At 39.9% G+C, this 22,131-nt stretch overlaps 1 long non-coding RNA gene across 1 annotated transcript; it reads left to right on the forward strand.

Moving 5' to 3' along the window:
• Positions 1-2,944: 2,944 nt before the first annotated feature.
• Positions 2,945-15,839, forward strand: LOC128781224 (uncharacterized). The gene is made up of 3 exons (XR_008427144.1): positions 2,945-3,042; positions 15,513-15,619; positions 15,772-15,839. It is a non-coding gene; the product is annotated as an uncharacterized lncRNA (long non-coding RNA).
• Positions 15,840-22,131: the final 6,292 nt, after the last annotated feature.

Here is a 22,131-nt window from a genome sequence, read left to right on the forward strand (position 1 = left end):
GAAGGTCAACTCTTTCCTGCTTGGTGCTGATGGCAGTTCTGTGTAAGAGCCAAGGCTCGGGGTAGCCCTGAATTCCCCTTGCTACACCAATTTCTGCACTCAGCTCAGCTGGTTTCAGTGAAATAGGGCCCAAAGAATCAGTGCATCTTGTCCTGGCTGAGAAAAGTTCAGAAAGGCTCCCTTGGCATCTCCCTTTCTTTCCCTGTGGGTATGCTCCCAGCAGGGAGCTTCTTGAGCCTGGCCTGACTGTTCTGCAGAGCTTCCTCATTGGATGTGGTGCTTGCAATCTGGATGGTACAAGGCGACTTCTGTACTCCTTGGCTTCAAAACTTCCTATTAGCTAAGATTCTGTTGATTGTTCAGTACTCGTGGGAAGATCAGCCGAAAATCTGAGTTGGGGGCAAGAGCAAGTGGATTCAGCTTCTACCTACTCAGCCACCATCTTCCAATCCTTATGAGTTCTTTATAAATTTTGGGTGTTAACCCTTATCAGATATACTGAATTTTGCTGTGTATAATGTGCACTTTTTTGCGCCAATTTTTGAGGGAAAAATAAGGATGTACATTATTCATGGGTAGTACCTGAAATACCTTATATCTGTTCTTGTGTTTTATAATTATTTGTTACCTAAAATTTATTGTACCATATGTTAAAAAAATAAATGCTAAAATTCCTTTATAATACCAAAAAGACAAATATCTAAATATAAATAAAAAATTGAATTAAAAAATTAAAAAGAAAGATTTTGTTTCCTGAAAGTTTGGGCCAAAAAATGTGTGTGCACTATACACGGCAAAATATAGTAACATTAGTGAATATCATCACTTATTCAGTGGGCTTCTTTTTGTGGTGTTGATGGTTTCCTTTGCTGTAAAAAGCCAGTTTAGTTTGATATAGTTCTATTTGTCATTTTTTCCTTTTGTTTTTCTTGCTTAAGGAAATATATCAGAAAAAATATTGTTAAGAGAAATGTCAGAAATTCTACTGTCTATGTTTTCTTCTAGGAGTTTTTTTTTTTTTAATATATTTATTGATTATGCTATTACAGTTGTCCCATTCCCCCCCACTCCACTCCATCCTGCCCACCCCCCTCCCTCCCACATTCCCCCCCCATAGTTCATGTCCATGGGTCATACTTATAAGTTCTTTGGCTTCTACATTTCCTACACTATTCTTACCCTCCCCCCGTCTATTTTCCACCTATCATCTATGCTACTTATTCTCTGTACCTTTACCCCCCTCTCCCCCTCCCACTCCCTTATTGACAACCCTCATGTTCTAGTTGTTTGCCTAGTTTGCTCTTGTTTTGGTTTTAGGTGTGGTCGTTAATAACTGTGAGTTTGCTGTCATTTTTACTGTTCCTATTTTTGATCTTCTTTTTCTTAGGTAACTCCCTTTAACATTTCATATAATAAGGGCTTGGTGATGATGAGCTTCTTTAACTTGACCTTATCTGAGAAGCACTTTATCTTCCCTTCCATTCTAAATGATAGCTTTGCTGGATACAGTAATCTTGGATGTAGGTCCTTGTGTTTAATCTTGGGTAATGTAATTATGATGTGCCTTGGTGTGTTCCTCCTTGGGTCCAGCTTCTTTGGGACTCTCTGAGCTTCCTGGACTTCCCGGAAGTCTATTTCCTTTGCCAGATCGGGGAAGTTCTCCATTATTTGTTCAAATAAGTTTTCAATTTTTTGTTCTTCCTCTTCTCCTTCTGGCACCCCTATAATTTGGATGTTGGAACGTTTCAAGGTGTCCTGGAGGTTCCTAAGCCTCTCCTCATTTTTCCAAGTTCTTGTTTCTTCATTCTTTTCTGGTTGGATGTTTGTTTCTTCCTTTTGGTCCATACCATTGATTTGAGTCCCAGTTTCCTTCTCATCACTATTGGTTCCCTGTACTTTTTCCTTTGTTTCTCTTAGCATAGGCTTCATTTTTTCATCTGTTTTTCGAACAGATTCAACCAAGTCTGTGAGCATATTGATAACCAGTGCTTTGAACCGTGCATCCGATAGGTTGGCTATCTCTTCGTCGCTTAGTTGTATTTTTTCTGGAGCTTTGAAGTGTTCTGTCATTTGGGCCATTTTGTTTGTTTGTCTTGGTGCATCTGTTACTTTTAGGGGCGGAGCCTTAGGTGTTCACTGGGGCGGGGTAATGCTGGTCGCTGCGCTGTGACGCTGTATGTGGGGGAGGGGCCGAGTGGGAGCAATGGCGCCCGCCTCACTCTCCTCCCGCTTTCAATCTTTCACTCCGCTACCCACAATCAAACTGGGCCACTCTGGTGCTGGTCCCCGAGTAAGTGGGCCTGTGCACACTCTAGGCCCCTGTGGGTCTCTCCAACAACCTCTCCTGTGAGGCTGGGAGGCTCTCCTGCTGCCACCCCAACCCCCAGGGGCGCTCTCAGTCAGAGGTTTGAGGCTTCACTTCCCCGAGCTGGAGCCCTGGGTTTCGCGGTCTGCTTCGCTGCCCGCGGTTCGTCCAGTTTATCTGCGGGTGAATGTGGTGCCGCAGGGTACTACCCGCCACTCTGCCTGCCCCACTCTCCGCCACTCTGAGTCGGCCCTCTGGGTTTATCTGCGCAAATGTGGGGCCGCAGGGTCTGCTAGTGCTCGGACTGCCTGCGCCATTTGTCCCACACTCCGCCAGTCTCAGTCCCGCCACAGCCACGCGAGTCCTCTCCACCCCGGTGCCCGTCTCCGCCCCTCCTACCAGTCTGGATGAATGTTTATTTTCTATTTCCTTGGTGTTGGTCCCCCTTGCTGTTCGATTCTCTGTCAGTTCTGGTTGTGCGAGGAGGCGCAGTGTGTCTACCTACGCCGCCATCTTGGTTCCATCCCCTCTTCTAGGAGTTTTATGGTTTTGAGTCTTACATTTATGTCTTTAAAATTATTTATTTATTTATTTATTTATTTGTCTATCTATCTATCTATTTATTTATAGGGAAAGTGAAGGAGCAAGAGGAGGAGAGAAACATAGATGTGAGAGACAAACATTGATTGGTTGCCTCTCAAATGTGTCCTGACAGGGGGACCAAACCTGCAATCCAGGTATGTGCCCTGGTTGGGAATTGAACCCATGACCTTTCACTTCCCACGATGATGCCCAACCAACTGAGCCACACCAGTCAGTTACATTAAGTCTTTAATCCATTTTGAGTCTAATCTTGTGCATAGTGTAAGAAGGTGGTCTAGTTTCATTTTTTTTGTATGGATATGTCCAATGTTCCCAGCACCATTTATTGAAGAGACTGTCTTTACTTCATTGTATTTTTTGGCCTCCTTTGTCATACATTAATTGATCATGTGGCAGTGGGCTTATTTCTGGGCTATTCTGTTCCATTGGGCTATATTTGATTACTATAGCCTTGTAGTATAGTGTGATATCAGGTAGCATACCTCCTACTTTGTTCTTCATTCTCAAGATTGCTCTGGCGATTTGTGATCTTTTTTTAATATAAAAATTTTAAAAGATCCTATTTATTCTAATTTTAGATAGAGGAGAAGGAAGAGAAAAGAGAGGGAGACAAACATCAATGTGTGGTTGCCTCTCATGTACCCCCTACTGGGGACCTGGCTCACAACTCAGACATGTGCCCTGATTGGGAACAGAACCAGTGACCCTTTGGTTTGCAGGCTGGGAGTTGATCCACCGAGCCATACCAGCTGGGGCTATTTGGGGTCTTCTTTAGTTCCATGTACATTTTTGAATCATTTGTTCTAGTTCTGTGAAAAACACCATTGGTATTTTGACAGGGATTGCATTGAATCTGTAGACTGCTTTGGGTAGTATGGACACTTAACGCTGTTAATTCTTTTATCCATGAGCATGGTATTTGCTTCCATTTACTTACATATTTTTTAGTTCCTTTCTTCAGTGCCTTGTAATTTTCTGAGTACAGGTCTTTTACCTCCTTGGTTAAATTTATTTCTCAGTATTTTATTTTTTGATGTAGTTGTAAATGGGATTATTTTCTTAATTTTTCTTCTGATAGTTTTTATTGATGTATAAAATGCAACTTATTTCTGAATATTTATTTTGTATCTTACTACTTTACTGAATTTACTTATCAGTTCTATTAGTTTTTTGATGGAATCTTTAGGGTGCTCTGTATACAATATCATGTCGTGTGCAAATAATGGCAGTTTTACTTCTTGCTTTCCAATGTGGATGCCTTTTATTTTTTCTTGTCTGATTTCTGTGATTAGAACTTCCAGTACTATGTTTAATGAGAGCAGTTAAAAGTGAACGTTCTTGTCTTGTTCTTGATTTTAAGGGAAACACTTTGGTTTCCCCACTGAGTTTGATGTTAGCTGTGGGTTTGTCATATATGGACTTTATTATCTGATGTATATTCCCTCTATTGCCACTTTGCTGAAAGTTTTAATTATAAATGGGTGGCAGATTTTGTTGAATGCTTTCTGCATCTATTGATATGATCATGTGATTTTTATCTTTCATTTTGTTTATGTGATGTAACACGTTAATTGGTTTGCAAATATTGTAACAACCTTGCATTCCAGAAATAAATCCCACTTGGTCATGGTGTATGATCATTTCAATGTGTTGCTGAATTCAGTCTGCTAATATTTTGTTGAGGATTTCTTCTGGGATATTGGCATATAATTTGTTTTCTTTGTAGCATCTTTATCTGTTTTTGGAATTAGAATAATACTGGCCTTGTAAAATGAGCTTGGGAGTCTTCCCTTCTCTTGAATTATTTGAAATAGTTTGAGAAAAATAAGTGTTACTTTTTTGAATGTTTGGTAGAATTCACTTGTGAAGCCATTCAGTTCAGTACTTTGATTTGTTAGGAGTTTTTTGATTACTACTTTGATTATGTTGGTTGTAATTTTTCTGTTGAGATCTGTTTTTTTTTTCATTCACTTTTAGAAAATTATATGTTTCTAGGAATTTATCCATTTCTTCCCAATTGTTCAATTTGTTGACATAAGTTGTTCATAATGTATTTTATCATATTCTTTTTTATATAGTATCAGTTATTAGTAATCTTCTTTCAATTATGATTTTATTTATTTGGGCCTTCTCTTTTTATTGATGAGTATGGTTAAAGGTGTATCCATCTTGTTTATCTTTTCAAAGAACCAGCTCTTGGTTCCATTGATCCTTTGTATTGCTTTTTAAAAACTGTTTTGTTTTTTTCAGTCTATTCTTTATTTTCTCTCTCCTTGTGTTCACTTTGGCTTTGTTTGTTGTTCTTTATCTAGCTCCCTAATGCATAAGGTTAGATTGTTTATTTGAGATTTGTCTTGTTTCTTAAGGTAGGACTGTATTACTATGATTTTTCTCTTGGGACTGCTTTTGCTATGTCTAATAGATTTTGGGTTGCTGTGTACTCATTTTTATTTGTTTCAAGGTATCTTTAGATTTTTTCCTTAATCTCCTTGTTGACCCATTCATTGTTTAGTAACATGTTATTTAGTCTCCATGTGTGTTTTTAATATTTTTCTTTTCTTTTTAAAAAATATTTTATTTATTTATTTTTAGATAGAAAAAAAGGGAGGGAGAAAAGAAGGGAGAGAAACATCGATCAGTTGCTTTTCACATGGGCCCCAACCAGGGAATGGGCCTGCAACCCAGGCATATGCCCTCATTGAACCAGCTACCTTTTGCTTTGCACCCAACCAACTGAGCCACACCCATCAGGGCTAGTTTTCTTTCTTGTAATTGATTTCTAGTTTCCCATTTTTGTTGGAGAATGTGTTTGATATAATTTAAATCTTCTTAAATTATTGAGACTGTTTTGGGTTCTAACATGTGGCCTATCCTGGAAAATGTTTCATGTGCATTTAAAAAGTATGTCTATTTTCCTGCTTTGTGGTGAAATGCTTAGAAAATATCAATAAAATCCATCTGGTCTAGTGTATCATCTAAGGCCAACATTTCCTTGTTGATTTTCTGTTTGGAAGATCTCTTCATTGATGTTAATGGGGTCTTAAAATCCCCTAATATGACTGTATTACTGTCAGTCTCTCCCTTTATGTTCATCAAGATTTGCTTTATTTTTTTATGTGCTCATATGTTGGGTGCATAAGTGTTTACAGGGGTTATATCCTTTTGTTGGATTGATTTGTTTATCATTATGTAATGTTCTTCTTTGTCTCTTATTTATAGTATTTGTTTTAAAGTCTTTTTTGTGTGATATAAGTATTATTACCCCAGCTTTTTAAAAATGTTCATTTGCATGAAATTTTTTTTCCATCTTTTTCCAGTAAAGATTTTTTTACTTTTAGTCTGTGCATGTATTTTGTTCTGTGGTGGGTCTCTTGTAGACAGTATACATATGGGTCTTATTTTCTTATCTACTTAGCTACTGTGTGTCTTTTGATTGTAGCATATAAGCCATTTACATTTAAAGTGATTACTGATAGGTATGTATTTATTGTAATTTTATTTATTATATTTATTTTCCTCTTTTTTTCTTCTTATTAAAGAAAACCCTTTACCATTTCTTGTAATACTGTTTTGGTGATAATGAACTTTTTTGTTTAGGTTTTTTTTTTTTGGTCTTGGGTAGCTCTTTATTTCTTCTTCAATTTTTAATGATATTCTTACTGGATAGAGTAGTCTTGATTGTAGGTCCTTGCTTTTCATTCCTGTCACTATTTTGTTGTAATCTCTTCTGGCCTGAAGTATTTCTGTTGACAAATCATCTGACACTCTTTGGGAGCTCCCTTGTAGGTTACTACTGTCTTTTGCTGTTTTTAAGAGTTCCTCTGTATCTTTAACCTTTGACATTTTAATTATGATGTGTCTTGGTTTGGACCTTTTTGGGCTTATTTTGTTTGGGATTCTGTGCTTCTTGGACTTGTGCTTCTTTTTTCTTCACCAGGTTAAGGGAGCTTTCAGTCATTATTTCTTCAAACAGGCTCTCAATCCTTTGCTCTCTCTCTTCTCCTTCTGATATCCCAATGATGCAGATGTTGTTATGTTTGATGTTGCCCCAGAGGTCCCTTAAATAATCCTCATTTAACATTTTTATCTGCTTAGTTTTATTCTACCTTGTCTTCCAAATTGCAGATTCAGTTTTTTGCTTCATCTAGTCTCCTGTTGATTCCTTCTAGTATATTCTTTGTTTCAGATATTGTATTCTTTATTTCTGACTTTTTAACAATTTCTGTGTCCTTTGTTATGTTTACTCTTTCTTTGTTTTTAAGTTCTCATTGAGTTCATCCATTCTTCCCCTAATTTGCTTGAGCATCCTTGTAATTATTGTCTGGAACTTGGTATCTGGTAGATTGCTTGACTTCATTTTATTTAGTTCTTTTTCTGGGGATTTCTTCTGTTCTGTCATTCGGGACATGTTTCTTTGTCTCCTCATTTTTACTGCCTGTCTGAATTTGTTTCTGTGTATTAGGTAGATCTACTATGTCTCTCAGTCTTGGTAGGGTGGCCTTATGTAGTATGTGTCCTGTCGGGCTCAGTAGCTCAGTCTCCCTGATCACCTGAGCCATGTGCTCCTAGGAATACCCCTTAAGTGGGATATGTAAGCTCTCCTATTGTAGTTGAGTCTTGATTGTCACTGGCCAGTCTATGGGTGGAGTCAACCCTAAGGCTGGCTGACTGTGAGGATTGACTATAACCAAAGTGTACAAGCTGCTGTGCAGGGTTGATACCATAAAGTGGAATTCACCCCAGCAGGATCTGGTGCCTATGGAGATCTTCCCTTTGGATATAACACTTTGGAGCTAATTGGGTCATGCTCTCATGTGGTTGGTAGTCCACCCCCAGGTGTGTTAGTTCTGGGGCCTCTTGTAAGAGTTGCAGATGCATGTCAGTGTCAGACGCTGCCTGTGTTTGGCCCTGGGCTACCTTTCAGGTGCCACAGAGTGATCCACAGTTTGTGGTTGCCTCTGCTTTCCTTGGTGCATATGAGAGGGGTCAAGCTGTGTATCAAGGCTGGCATTGAGCCCAGGGCAGGTCAGCAAAGGCCCAAAGCAGCCTGAGATTCACCTTTCCTTGCTGTCTGTCTGTTACGTTCAGTACTGACAGAGCCTCTGGCAGTACACAAATTGTGTGAGTTAGATTCTCAGTGAATCACCAGGTTGGGGTGAATGGTGTTCACCAAACTGATATAGATAAAACGTGGAACCAGCCATGGGTCTGAGACCACTCAGCAAAGATCCCGGGGTACACCAACGCCAGCTGCCACTCACCTGGTACCCATGGACCATTGTGGTGGGGTGGGGCCTCAGTAAGTCATCAGGGTGAGGCCAGCAGAATTGACTGGGCTAACACAGACAAAGACTTGGTCCTTGGGGGGGGAGAGTTATGCACAGTTACGGTGGCACTGGTCAAGTGTGTGAGGAGAAACAAAGCCCTCACTCTAGAGCCATACAACTGAGTCTTGACATCACATGAATCTGCCTGGACCTCCTCAAAAGCCCTCAAGAAAGTCTGCACCCTGGGCCTAGGCTGGTTGTAGCCAGTGGACTCCTCTGCAGGCCATGAGCATGGCAGGGTAGGGCCACAGGGAGCTGGGAGGGTGGGGCTAGCTCATTGTCCCAGGCTGATGCCCTATGGAGGAGGGTGCTTGACCCAGGAAAGATGGTATCTGTGGGAGATGTAGGAGAGGGAGTCAGCACAGGGACCCTGCTGGCTGTCCTTTCAGCCCTCTCCCTTAGACCACACAACCCATTCTCTCCCTGTATGACTCCATTGTGCTCTGAGCTTCCTTCCTTCCCCTGGAGCACAGGGTGAGTGACTGCAAATCAGATTTTGTGTGCTGGCCCTTTAAGAGGGCCTCTGAATTTCTAGCAGTCACCTATCTCTCTCTCCCTGGTGGGCAGAATCCCCACTGATAGCCAGATGTTATGTGGGCACCTCTTACCCACTCTGGTGCTTCAGGCTGGGGAGCCTGGCATGGGTTTGAGAACCCTCACTCTTTGGGAGGGTCCTTTGCAGCTGAGATATCCCTCCAGATTCTCAACAGTTGCATGTGGGTGTAAGGCCAGCCCTTTTCGTGTGTCTCCTTCCTATTAGTCTCAATGTTGCTTCTTCTGGAAATCCTTGATTATTAGGATTTCTGTTCCACTAGTCTCCAGTTGGTTATTTAGGTTGATTATTCTATAATTTAGTTGTAATTCTGGTTTGGTCCTGGGAGGTGGTGTGTGTAACTTCCACCTACTCCACAGCCATCTTAGATCCTCCCTGATCCTTTTAATAACTGCTTCCTTGCAGCCCTGGCCAGGTGGCTCACTTGGTTACAGTGTCGTCCCCATACATCAAGGTTGTGGGTTTAATCTCCAGCCAAGGCACATATGCAAGATGCAACCAATGAATGCATACATAAGAGGACCAACAAATTGACATTTCTCTTTTTTTATCTCTCTCTTCCTCTTTCCCCCTTCCTCTCTCTAAAATCAATCAATCAATAAAGAAATAACTGCTTCTTTGCTAGCTATACTTTTGTCATGGATTCGAGTCCTGTTGTCTTTCAGTGCTCAGTGTTTTGGGGATCTGTATCTCTGGTGGATTCTTTCTTTAAATTAAAGTTTAGGTGACATATTGTATGAATTTATATTAATTCAGGTGTATAGCATAATGATTTATATTATATACCTTGTGATGTGATTACCCCAATATGTCTAGTAACCATGCCCCTGTACAAAGTTACTACCACATTATTGACTGTGTTTCCTGTGCAAAAACATGGAATGCATCACAAATTTGCATGTCATCCTTGCACAGGGCCATGCTAGGCTGCTGTGCTGCTGAAGCATGCACTTAGGTTGTAGTCTTAAAAGTTGAGGCTCTAAACATGGGGTCCAACCTCTTCACTACTCAAGGTGAATGTAGGGGCTGGGGGTCTCCTCTAATTGTATGCTGTTGCGGGGTTTATAGAGAGAGTGTCTTATCCTTTTTTACATGTTTTGATGTGGGTATTTTCTTGTTTTCTTAGTGAATAGGAGTCAGTCGCTCAGGTAGTTTCTGGATTTCTTTCAGAGCGAATTGCTCTGTGTGTACCTATTCATCCAGTGTGTCTGTCGGAGGAGGGGGAGCTCAGGAGCCTCTTGTGCTGCCATTTTTCAATACTGTCCCAATGGTTTACTTTTGTTCCACCTTTCAAATCAGTATTGGTGCACCCAGTGGAAGAGCTTAAGTCACATCTAGAACTATAGCTGTAAGGAAGTTTGACATATGAACCTTTTGTATTTCCAGACTCTGAAGGTTTGAAAGGCAACTAGAAAGAGGTTTTACATTGATAATAAATGTCAATTTACCAAATCCACCACAACTCATGGGTCAAAGAATCATAATGTAAATTGAAAATTGTTTAGAATTGAACAATATAACACTAAGTATCAGAATTTGTGAGGTGTAGTTAAATGCTACACAGAAATTGATAGCTTAAATGTTTATATCAGAAAAGAAAGGGTCAACCATTATGAGGTAAGATTCCAGCTTCAAAAATTTAATAATAAATCTAGCATATAAAACACAAAGAAAAATAGTAGTTTACAAATAAGAGAATTACTGACCAAATAAAAATATAATCAAGAAGAGAAACAAAACCAAGAATTGGTTCACAGCAATAAAATAGTCTTTAGGCAAAATTATTCCATACAAAAAAAGAGATATAAATAAAGGAAAAGAATGAAAAGGGAAATAGAACTATAGATACTGCAGATATTATAATAATAAAAGGATGGTATGACAACTTTGTCAATACATTTGAAGACTTAGTTTAAATGATTAAATTCATAGAAAAGTATAACTTCCATTTACCCAGCAATAAATTCAAAAAGAGTAGTCTTTTGATCCTTAAATAACTTAAATCAGTTAGCATGATCCCTTAAAGAAAACACCAGGTTCACAAGGTTTTATAGGTGACTTTCATCATACTTTCAAAGATGAGATAATTCTGGTGATAAGCAAAGTTTTTCATGGAACTTATTTCAAAAATAGTTGGATTTTTAATGTAACTGTCCTTTTCTTTTTACATGTTGGTAACTATGGAAGCACTTTCATCAGAGCAGGCAAAATAAAATATTTCTGTAGGCTGGTTTCAGCCCACAGTCCACCAGTTTGCAACCCTTGATCTAAACTGAACAGAAAAAATTGCATAGTGATCCAAGTCACTGTGCAGTTATATTGAACAGTTTAGGTCTCATAGTAAGAAAACCGCTAAAGGAATTATGAGACATTGACATGCATTTCCAGAGGTGGTGTGGAAATAGTCTTGAAGACTAATATTCACAGCTGGTTGTAGTATTCTTAATAAAGCTGAAACATCGGGATGAAAAGATGACCTTTCTGCATTGTCTCAGGGACTCATGTGGCTTTCCTAGTAAGTGAGTTTTCTTTCTTTCTTTTTTTAACATATAATAAAAGATTTTAGTTATATATTTTTAGAAAGAGGGTAAGAGAGGGAGAAAGAGAGGGAGAGAAACATTGATACGAGAGAGAAACATCGAGGTTGCCTTTCGTATGTGCCCTGACTGGGGACCAAACCTGCAACCCAGGAATGTGCTCTGACCAGGAATGTAACAGATGACCTTTCGCTTTGCAAAATGATGCCCAACCGAGCCACACTGGTCAGGGCAGTGCAGTTTTCTCAATGCTTTTCTTCTCTGTTACCAACTCACTTAATAGTAAACAGATTGATTTGATGCCTCCGGTAGACATTCTGGCTTCAGAAAAAAAGCATTACAATATTTAGGTCTTCTACAACATCCAATTACTTACACATCTTTTTATTAAGATGGGTAATATATTGTAATGATCAATAGCATGGACTTCAGAGCCAGAATGTTTTCATTCACATTCTGGCTCTACCAGTTCATAGCTATGCGACCTCTCCCTGCCTTAGTTTCCTCACCAGTAAGATGGGAATAAGGCAAATGGTATCCCTATTCTTCGAGCATTCATATTCAAGTTGTGGGAGACATACAATTAAGAAAAAGATACATATGTCAGCAGATTCTGTTTCCCCATCCTTGAACCTGGATTTGGCCATGTGATTTGGTTTGGTCAATGGAATGAGGCAGAAGTGATGGTCCTCCAGTTCCATGCCTGGGTCTCATGAATTTTCATGTGTTTCCACTTGCTTTCTTGTACTTTTGCTACTTCCATGAATGGGGCACATGGAGACTGGTTTGCTAACCGTAAGGGGATGAAACGATAGAGGGAGCTGACCTAAGATGTATGAGTGAGCTTTGCTGAGACCAACAGAATTGCCTACTCAAGCCTGGCCTAGATTAGCCAACTCCCCAGCTTACTGGCAGGTAAGTGTGAAGAAACAAAATGTTGTTTTAAGCCACTGACTTTTGAGTGTTTTGTTAAACAGCAATAGCTGACCAATAAAAATATTTGTCATGGTCTGCTCTAAGTCCTACGTGCCTATCTCATTAAAATTAATTAGTTAATACTTATTTAATGGAAATTTGATGTTATGTAATAAAAATATTAATAAGGTCTCAGTTTATGTGAAAATTTTGAAATAAAGCAAATATTTATACCACCTCCAACCAAATTTTGTCAAGAATCATCCAACTTCAAGGTTGGCTTGTTGAATGCATTATAAACTGTGCCAGCTTGGCAATGGAAAGCTTGATATTCTTTGCCTGGATCAGCCTTAAATTATTGAGTCTTCCAAAATGTGAGTTCTCTATTTAATTCTTCATATAAAATCCAAATGCCTTGGATTATCATTATCTCTCTTTAACAGATGAGGAACCCGAGAGGTGGAGAGGTTGAGATCTCACAGTAAGTGGTTACTGCTTTCTAGGATGACAGGCAATGCAGAAGGTTAGTGGAATCCCAGTTGCCTGAAATGTTTTTTCTTCACCACAAGACTCAGTTCAGGAATGTAAGTCCCTGCAGGTGATTCAAGTCAGTTCTTTGCTTATGTTGAGAGGCGCAGTCCAGGCTTACTGCACCATGTGCCCTCTGCTGTCTGTAGTTAAATTCTTGAATTTCTAATGATTTAGGACCTTGGTTTTGCATATTCTCTAAGGTCCTTGATGTTTTCCACCCTACATTTAACATTTCTAGTAACACTATTGTTCTCTAATTCCTGTCTCCATGGCTTTTAAATGTTTCCTACCTTATCTATACTCCTTGCCTGTTTGGATTAAAAGGTTTAAATTCCCCAGCTCTGTCTTCATCAGTTTGGAATAATGTTTTCACCTCTGCCCTTTGGCCTATACAAGTTGGAATCTAAATAGGAATCAGGTTATTCCTACCCCGTCACTTGACTTTATTGGTTTGGCCATAGATTCCTGGCCCTTTGTTGCCCTCTAGCGGCTTCCTGATTTACTGATTCATCTGTATGAGATGATTAACCTCTGTATGTTAGAGCAATCATAGAGATCAACAGTTTTAAAGGATATGTTAATGACCACATTTCATCTCTGACTCGATTCATCCTCCTTAGTAATACTAAATTATGTGTTTAAAAATGTACAGTTATTTAAAGTAAGGAGGAGTCAAAAAATAAGTCACCCAACAAATATTTACTGAACACTTAAGTCCCACACACTCTTCTAGACACTAGGACCCAGCTGGAAGAATATATCCTCTCCTGTATTTCAAATCAATTCTGCTATAACATTAAAAACAAAACAAAACACACATACACAAATGTAACTTGCATGACTTACGTGAAGAGGAGTTCACATTGCTCTTTCTGTAACAGGATATAGCCAGGGCCTCCCAAGGAGGGATTTGTAGTGGGGTCCAATACTTGGGGTGTCCAGGAAATATTAAAAAGTATATAGATGTCCTCACACCCACAAGTCTGAGCTGCTGGGGGATGGGACACATGGAACAGGACCATTGAGAGTTATTTTGCATACCAACAGTTTTGCAAATAACTGCATGAATGGTCATTTAATATATCTATAACTTTTGACTGGTTTCATAGATATGTTAAGTAGCTGGGGCCAAGCTTTGAGCCAGGGAGATAGGAGTGACTTTGACCCAGGACGGAAGTGGGAGGCAACTCCCCCTGGTTATAGCACCTGCAAGAGAGCTTGGAAATGGTTGGCTCCACACCACAGGGCCACGACTACTTGGACTTACTATGGCAGCCCAGAAAAGCTGGAAAAATACGGGAATGCTGGCAGGTGTAGCCATTTGTGGGAGAAGTCAGAAATGGGAATGCAGAGGAAGACTGGCTCCAGGATTTAAACCCAGTTGCGGCAGCCATGCAGGGGGAACCATGCAGTTTTGGCAAGGTGTGGAACTATGCGGTTTTGGGGGAACCATGTACTTTTGGGGTTCCCTTTGCCATGCGGCTTAGGAAGCTGGGAAGCAAAATGTAGCAGCGACGCAGAGGTCTCTCTTAGCAATTTGGAGGAATGCAGGACAGATGTTGCAGGAAGGAAAGGGGTGAAAGGACTCTCACTGGTGGGCCATGAGAAGGAGCCACGTAGGTTTGGATTAAGAACTGAAGATCCCAGGGACATAGCTGATAGTACTGGGAACCAAGGGAGGACTGCCAGCTGAGCACGAATTGCTGGGAGGAACTGGGGGCTAACAGAGCCACGGACTTCTATTTCTTTTCTGGAGATATGGTACCCCTGACTGGGCAAAGAGGGAAAGGAAAGACTGTGTGCGTTTGTGGGTGTTTTAAGGGACTTTGGGATTTTAACGAAGACATTAAGTCATTACTCTAAGTCTGTATAACTTTTGAATAAATAGTTCCTTTCCTTTTCACCAATCTCTGGCATTGAGAGCTATAATTCCCTGGTGGTGGGCAAGGCGAACCTAGTACAGAGGGACCTGGGAGAGCAGGGGTCCATTTGGTAACAGTTTCTTCTCCCCTCCAGTGGATCTGTTCTGTAACATTTCTAATCCCAACTGAATCTATGCCACTTTTATAATGCTGGCTTGGTTATTTGGAATAAGATCAGAGATGTCATAGAATGGGATAAACAATACAAGATTTATGGTAAATCAAAGTTTCCATAACAAACGTAAAATGAGCAAGTTCAGTTTTTTTCTTTCTTTTTTAAATCCTCACTCAAGGACATGTTTATTGACTTTAGATAGAGAGGAAGGCAGAGAGAGAAAAACATCAAGTGAGAGAAAAATATCAATTGGCTGCCGCCTGTCTGCACCCAGGCCTGGGATAGAACCCACAACCTTTTGGTGTACAGGATGACACTCCAACAAATGGAGCCACCCGGCCAAGGCAGCAAGTTAAATTTTCTACAGCAAAAAGTACAAGTCACAGAGCAGTCTTTAGATTAAGGGTTATGAAACAATAAATCATTGCAGCTACAACAGAATTTCACATGAACATTTATGGCAAACTAAGAACCCAATTTTATGATTTGGCTTGAACAGGCTTTTACTCCAACTTGGCTGATTTATATATTTTTGGTGTCTTCAAAACTAGCAATGGGCTTGGTATTTTCAAAGTATTTGTGATAATAGTAATTTTATTTTTCTTAAAGATCCTTAACCATTTTTGGAACGTGTAGCCTCCTATTTCATCTTAACCAAGGTTGAATCAAGTTTTGAAAGTTTGTAATTTTCTGTTTTTACACAGACAAACACTGATGGACAAAGTTGCTGACCTTAAGGAGCTTACAGCCTTGTAGGAGAGAAAGCTGATGAGCATGAATATAAATACATAAGCCCAGGGAGCTGTGCCTGGTAAGGGTCAGTCATCTGCTTCCACCAATCAGTTAGATCTAGTAAAACCCCATGGATTTTCTCTGCCCCCATCCCTGGTTCCTTCTATGTCCAAGGAGAATATTGAAAATACTACTTGATTTAACACTGACAATAGTTGTTATTTCTTAAAGGCATCTACTGACCCTGGCTGGCTTTACCTGGCTCTGAGTCCTAGAGGGACTGGAAATGTGGTGACGGGTGCTACCAGGTAGGTCACCTCCTCAGGCCATTCCTGGGGACATGCAACCTTCTCCTAGGAACTCAGAGCTTAGAACACTTTCTAGAAGGTCAGAAACTCAGTGAGTTTCTCTCTGTCAGTTTAGGAGAGGGAAGGGGAAGAGTCCATCCCAGGACATGCTGGGCACTCACCCTTCTGTCCCTTCTTTCAAGGCCCCTCCCATGAAGGCTGACATCAGGGGGCAGACAGAGGTTTTGTGAGGCCTGAAGCTTATATAGTATGTGTATGCTGCAAAGAAAAAACCACAAAATTAGAAATAAAAACTAGATGTGAAAGTGGATATTTAGAATGAAAAAGAAGTCATAAAAAATTAAAAAATTTAAGCTAATAAATACCAGAAATGTAACAAAAATCCAGCAATATAACAAAATACATCAATTGCCCAATGTTCCTCTACAATACTTATTTTCCTATATTTCTGGCTGCATACTCTTTGAGCACATTTTAACATGTAAAAGATTTTATGATATAATTTTGTAAGAGATGACAGAAGGGTAGTCCTATGGATTAGAAGTTTGTGTCCTCTTTCCCCCAATTCAAATGTTGAAGCCTGATCTCCAATGTGATGGTATTTGGAGGTGGCGCCATTGATATGTGATTAGATCACAAGGTCAGAGTCCTCATGAATGGTATTAGTACCCTAATAAAGAGGCCCCAGAGAGCTGTCTTGCCTTTCTGCCACGCGAGGACAGAGCTTAAAGATGGGGGTCTGTGAACAGGAAGCAGGCTCTCACCAGACACTCAACCTCCAGAACAGTGAGAAATGTTTGCTGTTTAAGCCACTCAGCCTATGGTGTAGTAGCTTGAATGGACTAAGACAGATAAATACACCTTTCCTTTTAGCATGATTTGATCCAAATTCTTTTTTTTAACTTCTAAAATTTTAGAAAAGTTACTCTCAGCTTCATAATACATTATTGGTAGTGTGATTTAGAAGTTTAGAATAAACTTATAAAAGTTGGGAAATCCTTGAATAAATTTCTTCATGATGAATTATGAAAGTTGGAAGAATTTTCTATAGTCTAGCTTCTGGTCCCATGCATTTCAAGTTTAGTTTCTCCTTAACTAGCCACATACTTCCAGAGCTGGGTACAATAGGACATGTTCATATTGTTACCTAACGAAAACAGAGGTTCTGCTGCCTATCACCACAAAAAGCCAAACTCCCAAGGCAAGTGCTGGTGCAATGGGAAACAGGTTTGTTCAGGTGCTGTACAACCTGAGAGAATGGTGGACTCCCATCTTAAAGACCATCTCAATCCTCCCACTCAAGCCTGCAGTTCTTGTAGGGATACAGAGGGGAGGGCTTTTTTCTAACCCAATTATCTTTCTAGCTTTTGGCATATTCAGGACCATATTCATTCATCTTTCCAGCTTCTGGTGTGCCTATCCATTCATATCTGTAGCTTTCGCACGATTAGTGTAAGAACCTCCCCCAGCTGCCATCTTGGCCAATGGGTGGATACTCCCCTGGCACTCCAACTGATGGTTTTATGGTAACAATATGGTTCAAAACAAACAAAAAAACCCTCTAACAGGGCCCCTGGGTCATGACGTTGGATAGATAGTCACAGTGGATGGTGGGAATATTCTTGGAAGACATTCTTACACCAGGACAGCTAACTACAGCTTAGCCCTATGTGGATGTAACTGTAAACCACATAAATATATCCCACTAAACTCAACCAACCTCTCTTTACACAGGTACCCCACAATCCTGTGTCCCTCTCCAACTCAACTGGCAGGAGGACAAATAGGAAGGAGAAGAAGTCAGAATGGAAAGAGACAGTGGTCTTAACCAGTTGCAGCTCAAATATCCTACAAATTTTACAAAAACATGTCACCATGTAACAAACCCATTACTAGGGCCCTTCCCAGGGCCTGGCAGGGGTCCATGCAGGTGAGCGGCCTGGAGCTTAAGATTCATTTGATTCACGGTAAATGTTTGGCTGCCCTTCGCTCTCCGTGAGGAACACTTCCTCTAACCAGGAAAGTTTTTTCATCAGCTCTTTAGTAGGGGAAGAATTTCTCTCTGCTGGTCTCCTTCAAATCATTTTACATCTGCTCCTCAGCTCTGGCATTGAGCTCCCCCCACTGCCCCTCTACCAACACCACCTCTAACCCCAACAACTCTTTTCAGGCCCATTTCACTGGGACTCCCCACAGCATTTTACCCTGTTAAGCATTTTCCCTCCTGGAAATGATTCCTTTGGCTTCCGTGACATAACCCCTGACCCTCATCATGCGAGGTTTGTCTTCTCTTCCTAAATGTTGTCATCCCTTCAGGATCCATTCTTTCCCAACTTCTCAGTCCATACCCAGACCTGGAGTGCACGGCAGCCAGTCCCCATATGCTCTGGCACAAGTCCAGCTCTTCAGCTTGGATCCCTGTACCCATCCATTTCTGGCCATTTCTTTCACTGGACTGTAGACTTCTTGAGGCAGGGACCACATATCATTCACTTTTTCATCCCTAGTACCTAGGGGGTGCTTAATAAATATCTGAATGAATGAATAAATTAGTGAGTACTTGATAGTGAGGCTGAAGTTACTTTTTTTTTTTTTTTTTAAAGTTAGAATGCTCAACTACGTATTAAGTACTATATACAGGGTGGAAAGTACAGCAGTTCTTGATAGGGTGAATTTTAGTCATCTATTTATTCATCAAAGAAGGGAAGTCCTAAACATAAGAAATCAAAACAAAAAACCAACAGATCAATTCCATTTTAAAAGGAGATAAGAATAAATACAGCAGTATTTTCATTAGCAACCTATTAAAACCACCATCTACAATTTTCCATTTGGGGTGGTTCTGAAAAAATTGCTTTAGCAGTTTGGTGAATAAAGGCAAAGAAATATATATATATTTTGAATATTTTTTTTCTGTTCATTCATTTATAGTGGATGGCAACTTCAAAGTTTCCTTGACATACAAAATTGGATGTTATTTCTTTGTTGTGCAACTAATTAAATAATCCATTTCATCCATTTTGAATATACTTCCTCTTTTGAATATACATACCTAAGCTCTGCCTAAACTCAAATTGGTTGCACAGAAAGGAAAAAGATTTAACTTAAGAAATCATTGTTCCTGAGTGGCACGGAAATCTAGTTTGTTTGAATTCTTTCACTTTTCTTTTTCTAAATAATTGTTTACTACAATAACAAATTAGCTTAAATTAGTGCAGTATCATTTGGGTAAAAAAGTTCTCTTAGACTATATAAATCAATTAAATCCTACATTGCTAATAATTTAAACTCAGTATTCTAGTTCCAGTTTTGTTACTCTAAGGAAGAGTTCATTCACATGGTATCTATACCTCCCACTTCCAAAGTGAAACTGTAGAAATCTTTAGTGAATGGGAAATCTGAGATTGTTTGAGGAAGTTAGTATGCACATAATGCCTTTTGTTGAGGCTAGGGGAAATTTCAGAAGCAAAAAAGAAGGATGTTATTTGGAGAAACAGCAACGCCCAGGAGAGGTGAGAGTTCTAGAGGCTACAGAAATGAGCAAGGTCCTGAAGTAGCCATGAGAGGAATGAGTTTGTTTATTTGGAGCACTGGTTCTTAGGGTTTGGTCCTCAAGCCCAAGTGGCAGCATCAGGGAACTTGTTAGAAATGCAGACTCTGGGGCCTTAGTCCAGAGCAGCACTATCAGAAACCGTAGGGGTGGGGCCCAGCCATCTGAGTTTCAACAAGTATCCTCCTCCAGATGGACTCAGAAGCCCACTGAAGCTTGACAATGACTAATTTAGAGGGAAGCAGAATACCACTGTGCATGTGAAAATGTTATATTAAAAACACAATTAATGAATTTTTTTCTTTAAATATAGTAAATTTGCCCTGGCCGGTGGCTCAGTTGGTTGGAGTGCCATCCACCAAAAGGTTTTGGGTTCCATCCCCAGTTGGGGCAAGTATAGGAGGCAACCAGTTGATGTTTCTCTCTCACATCAATGTTTCTGTCTCTGTCTCCCTAAAAAATCAATAATCATATCCTCAGATGAGGATTAAAATTTTTTTTGAATGAGTAAAAATTGTATAATTTAGGCAATACTATACAGATTATATATTTTCTAAGGCAAATCAATTTTTCTTTTTTTCCCCTCATGGTTGACTGTTTGGGAGACAAGTGACATCATCTACCATGATTGAGTGCTAAATAGAATAAAAATTTAAAGATAGGCATAGAAGGGAAAATTCTCAAGTCTTGCTATTGTCTACAGCATAGTTTATTAGCCAGAGAAACATGATTGGTTCTTTCTGCTAAAATTATGCAAGTAATTGTCAAATTTCTGCATTGTTTGTATATCAATATTATTTTCATTTAATTGGCATTGCAAACAAATCAAATTTTGGATAGTAATTTTATTTTACTATTTGCCATTTAACTGAGCTAAATGTATTTTTATTTTAAATTTCCTTTTTTTTCCCAAGCTTTTCCTGCTGTGGAGTGATAATAGCATGATAAGCTAATTGTACTCCTGATGGTCTGATTCTTTTCACTGTCATTTTTGGCAGTAAAATTCTGAGTTTGGCATGCTTACACTGGCATAGTCATGTTAAATTAACTGAAAAGAATCTCAGAATGCTAGAATAAATCCAGGCAAAATAAATGCAAAAATGTCATTAAGGATCATATAGGATATTTAAGAATTTTGGTTGGCTTACACGTCCTCTCTAGGGAAAGGACGTGTAAGCCAATCACTCTGGTTTTATTGATAATGGTGTTTGCTTTCAGTGTATGTGTTAATGTATTAGTAAAGAACTCCTTGGGCTACTAAGACATGACAGAAACCCAGCTCAAACTGATTTCCACAAAGAGAGACTATAATACTTCTCATAACTGGAAAGACTAGGAAGTATCTGGGTTTAGGCATGGCTGGCTCCAGGGGCTCAAATGGTGGTGTTTTAAGCAGTCTCCAAAATGTAGTACCCTTCCCTTGGGTGTAGGTTGCACCTAGATACTTGCTTCTAACAGATGGAATAAAGTAAAAAAAGTGACAGGATGTTGTTTCTGAGATTAGGTCACTTGCTTGCCATTGCTCTCTCCTTCTCATAGAGCTCCCTATCTGGGAGGATCAAGCCGTCACGTAGTGAGTAGCCCTGTGAAGAGGCACAGGTGGCAAGAAACTGATGTTTCCAGCCAACCACCAGCAAGAACCTGAGGCTGGTCATCAGCCATGTGAATGAGCCTGGAAGTGGGCTCTCTGAGACCCGCAGGCAGCTGTCTGAGTGCAGCTCTTCCACCAGTGGAGTCTTTAAAAGACTGTCATCCTGGTCAATATTTTTACTGCAGCCTTGAGAGAGACCTTGAGCCTGAGCCACACAGCTAATCCATCCTGTGTTCCTGGACCACAGATACTATGAGATGATAAATGTTTGTTGTGTTAAGATACTAGGGTTTCAAACCACAAGTACTGGCAAGTATGTGGAGAAAAGGGAACCCTTGTGCACTGTTGGTGGGAATGCAGACTGGTACAGTCACTGTGGAAAACAGTGTGGAATTTCCTCAAAAAATTAAAAATGGAACTGCCTTTTGATACAGCAGTCCTACTGCTTAGAATACTCTAAGAATCCTGAAACACCAGTTCAAAAGAACCTATGCATCCCAATGTTCGTAGCAGCACTATTTACAATAGCCAAGATTTGGGAACAGCCTAAGTGCCCAGCAGTAATGAGTGGATAAAAAAAACTGTAGTACATTTACACAATGGAATACTACACAGCAGAAAGAAAGAAAGAAGGAACTCCTACCCTTCACGACAGCATTGATGGAACTGGAGAGCATTAGGCTAAGTGAAATAAGCTAGTTGGTGAAAGACAAATACCATATACTCTCACTTATAAGAGGAACCTAATGAACAAAATAAACTAATGAACAAAATAGAACCAGAGGCATAGAATCATGGAATAAACTGACAATGGTAAGGGGAGGAGGGAGATGGGGACGGTTTGAAAAAGGGTGAAGGGATTATTCAAAGAACAATTCCCATAAACATGGATAACAGTGTGGGGATTGACTATGGTAGTGGGGGGGGCAGTCTGGGTAGAGGGAGGCAAAGGGGGAAAAATCGGGACAACTAATAGCATAAATAATAAAATATTTTTAAAAAGATGCTATGTTTTGGGGTAGTTTATCAATAGCAATAGATAACCAATACAAATATCATGCCAGGATTCTTTCTCCGTCTCCCAGCAATGCTTTCCTCTGTGTGGCCTTTACTACCAGTCATACCTTCCTCATGCAGCAACA

This window comes from Desmodus rotundus, chromosome 6 (assembly GCF_022682495.2).
Source record: "Desmodus rotundus isolate HL8 chromosome 6, HLdesRot8A.1, whole genome shotgun sequence".
Taxonomy (NCBI): domain Eukaryota; kingdom Metazoa; phylum Chordata; class Mammalia; order Chiroptera; family Phyllostomidae; genus Desmodus; species Desmodus rotundus.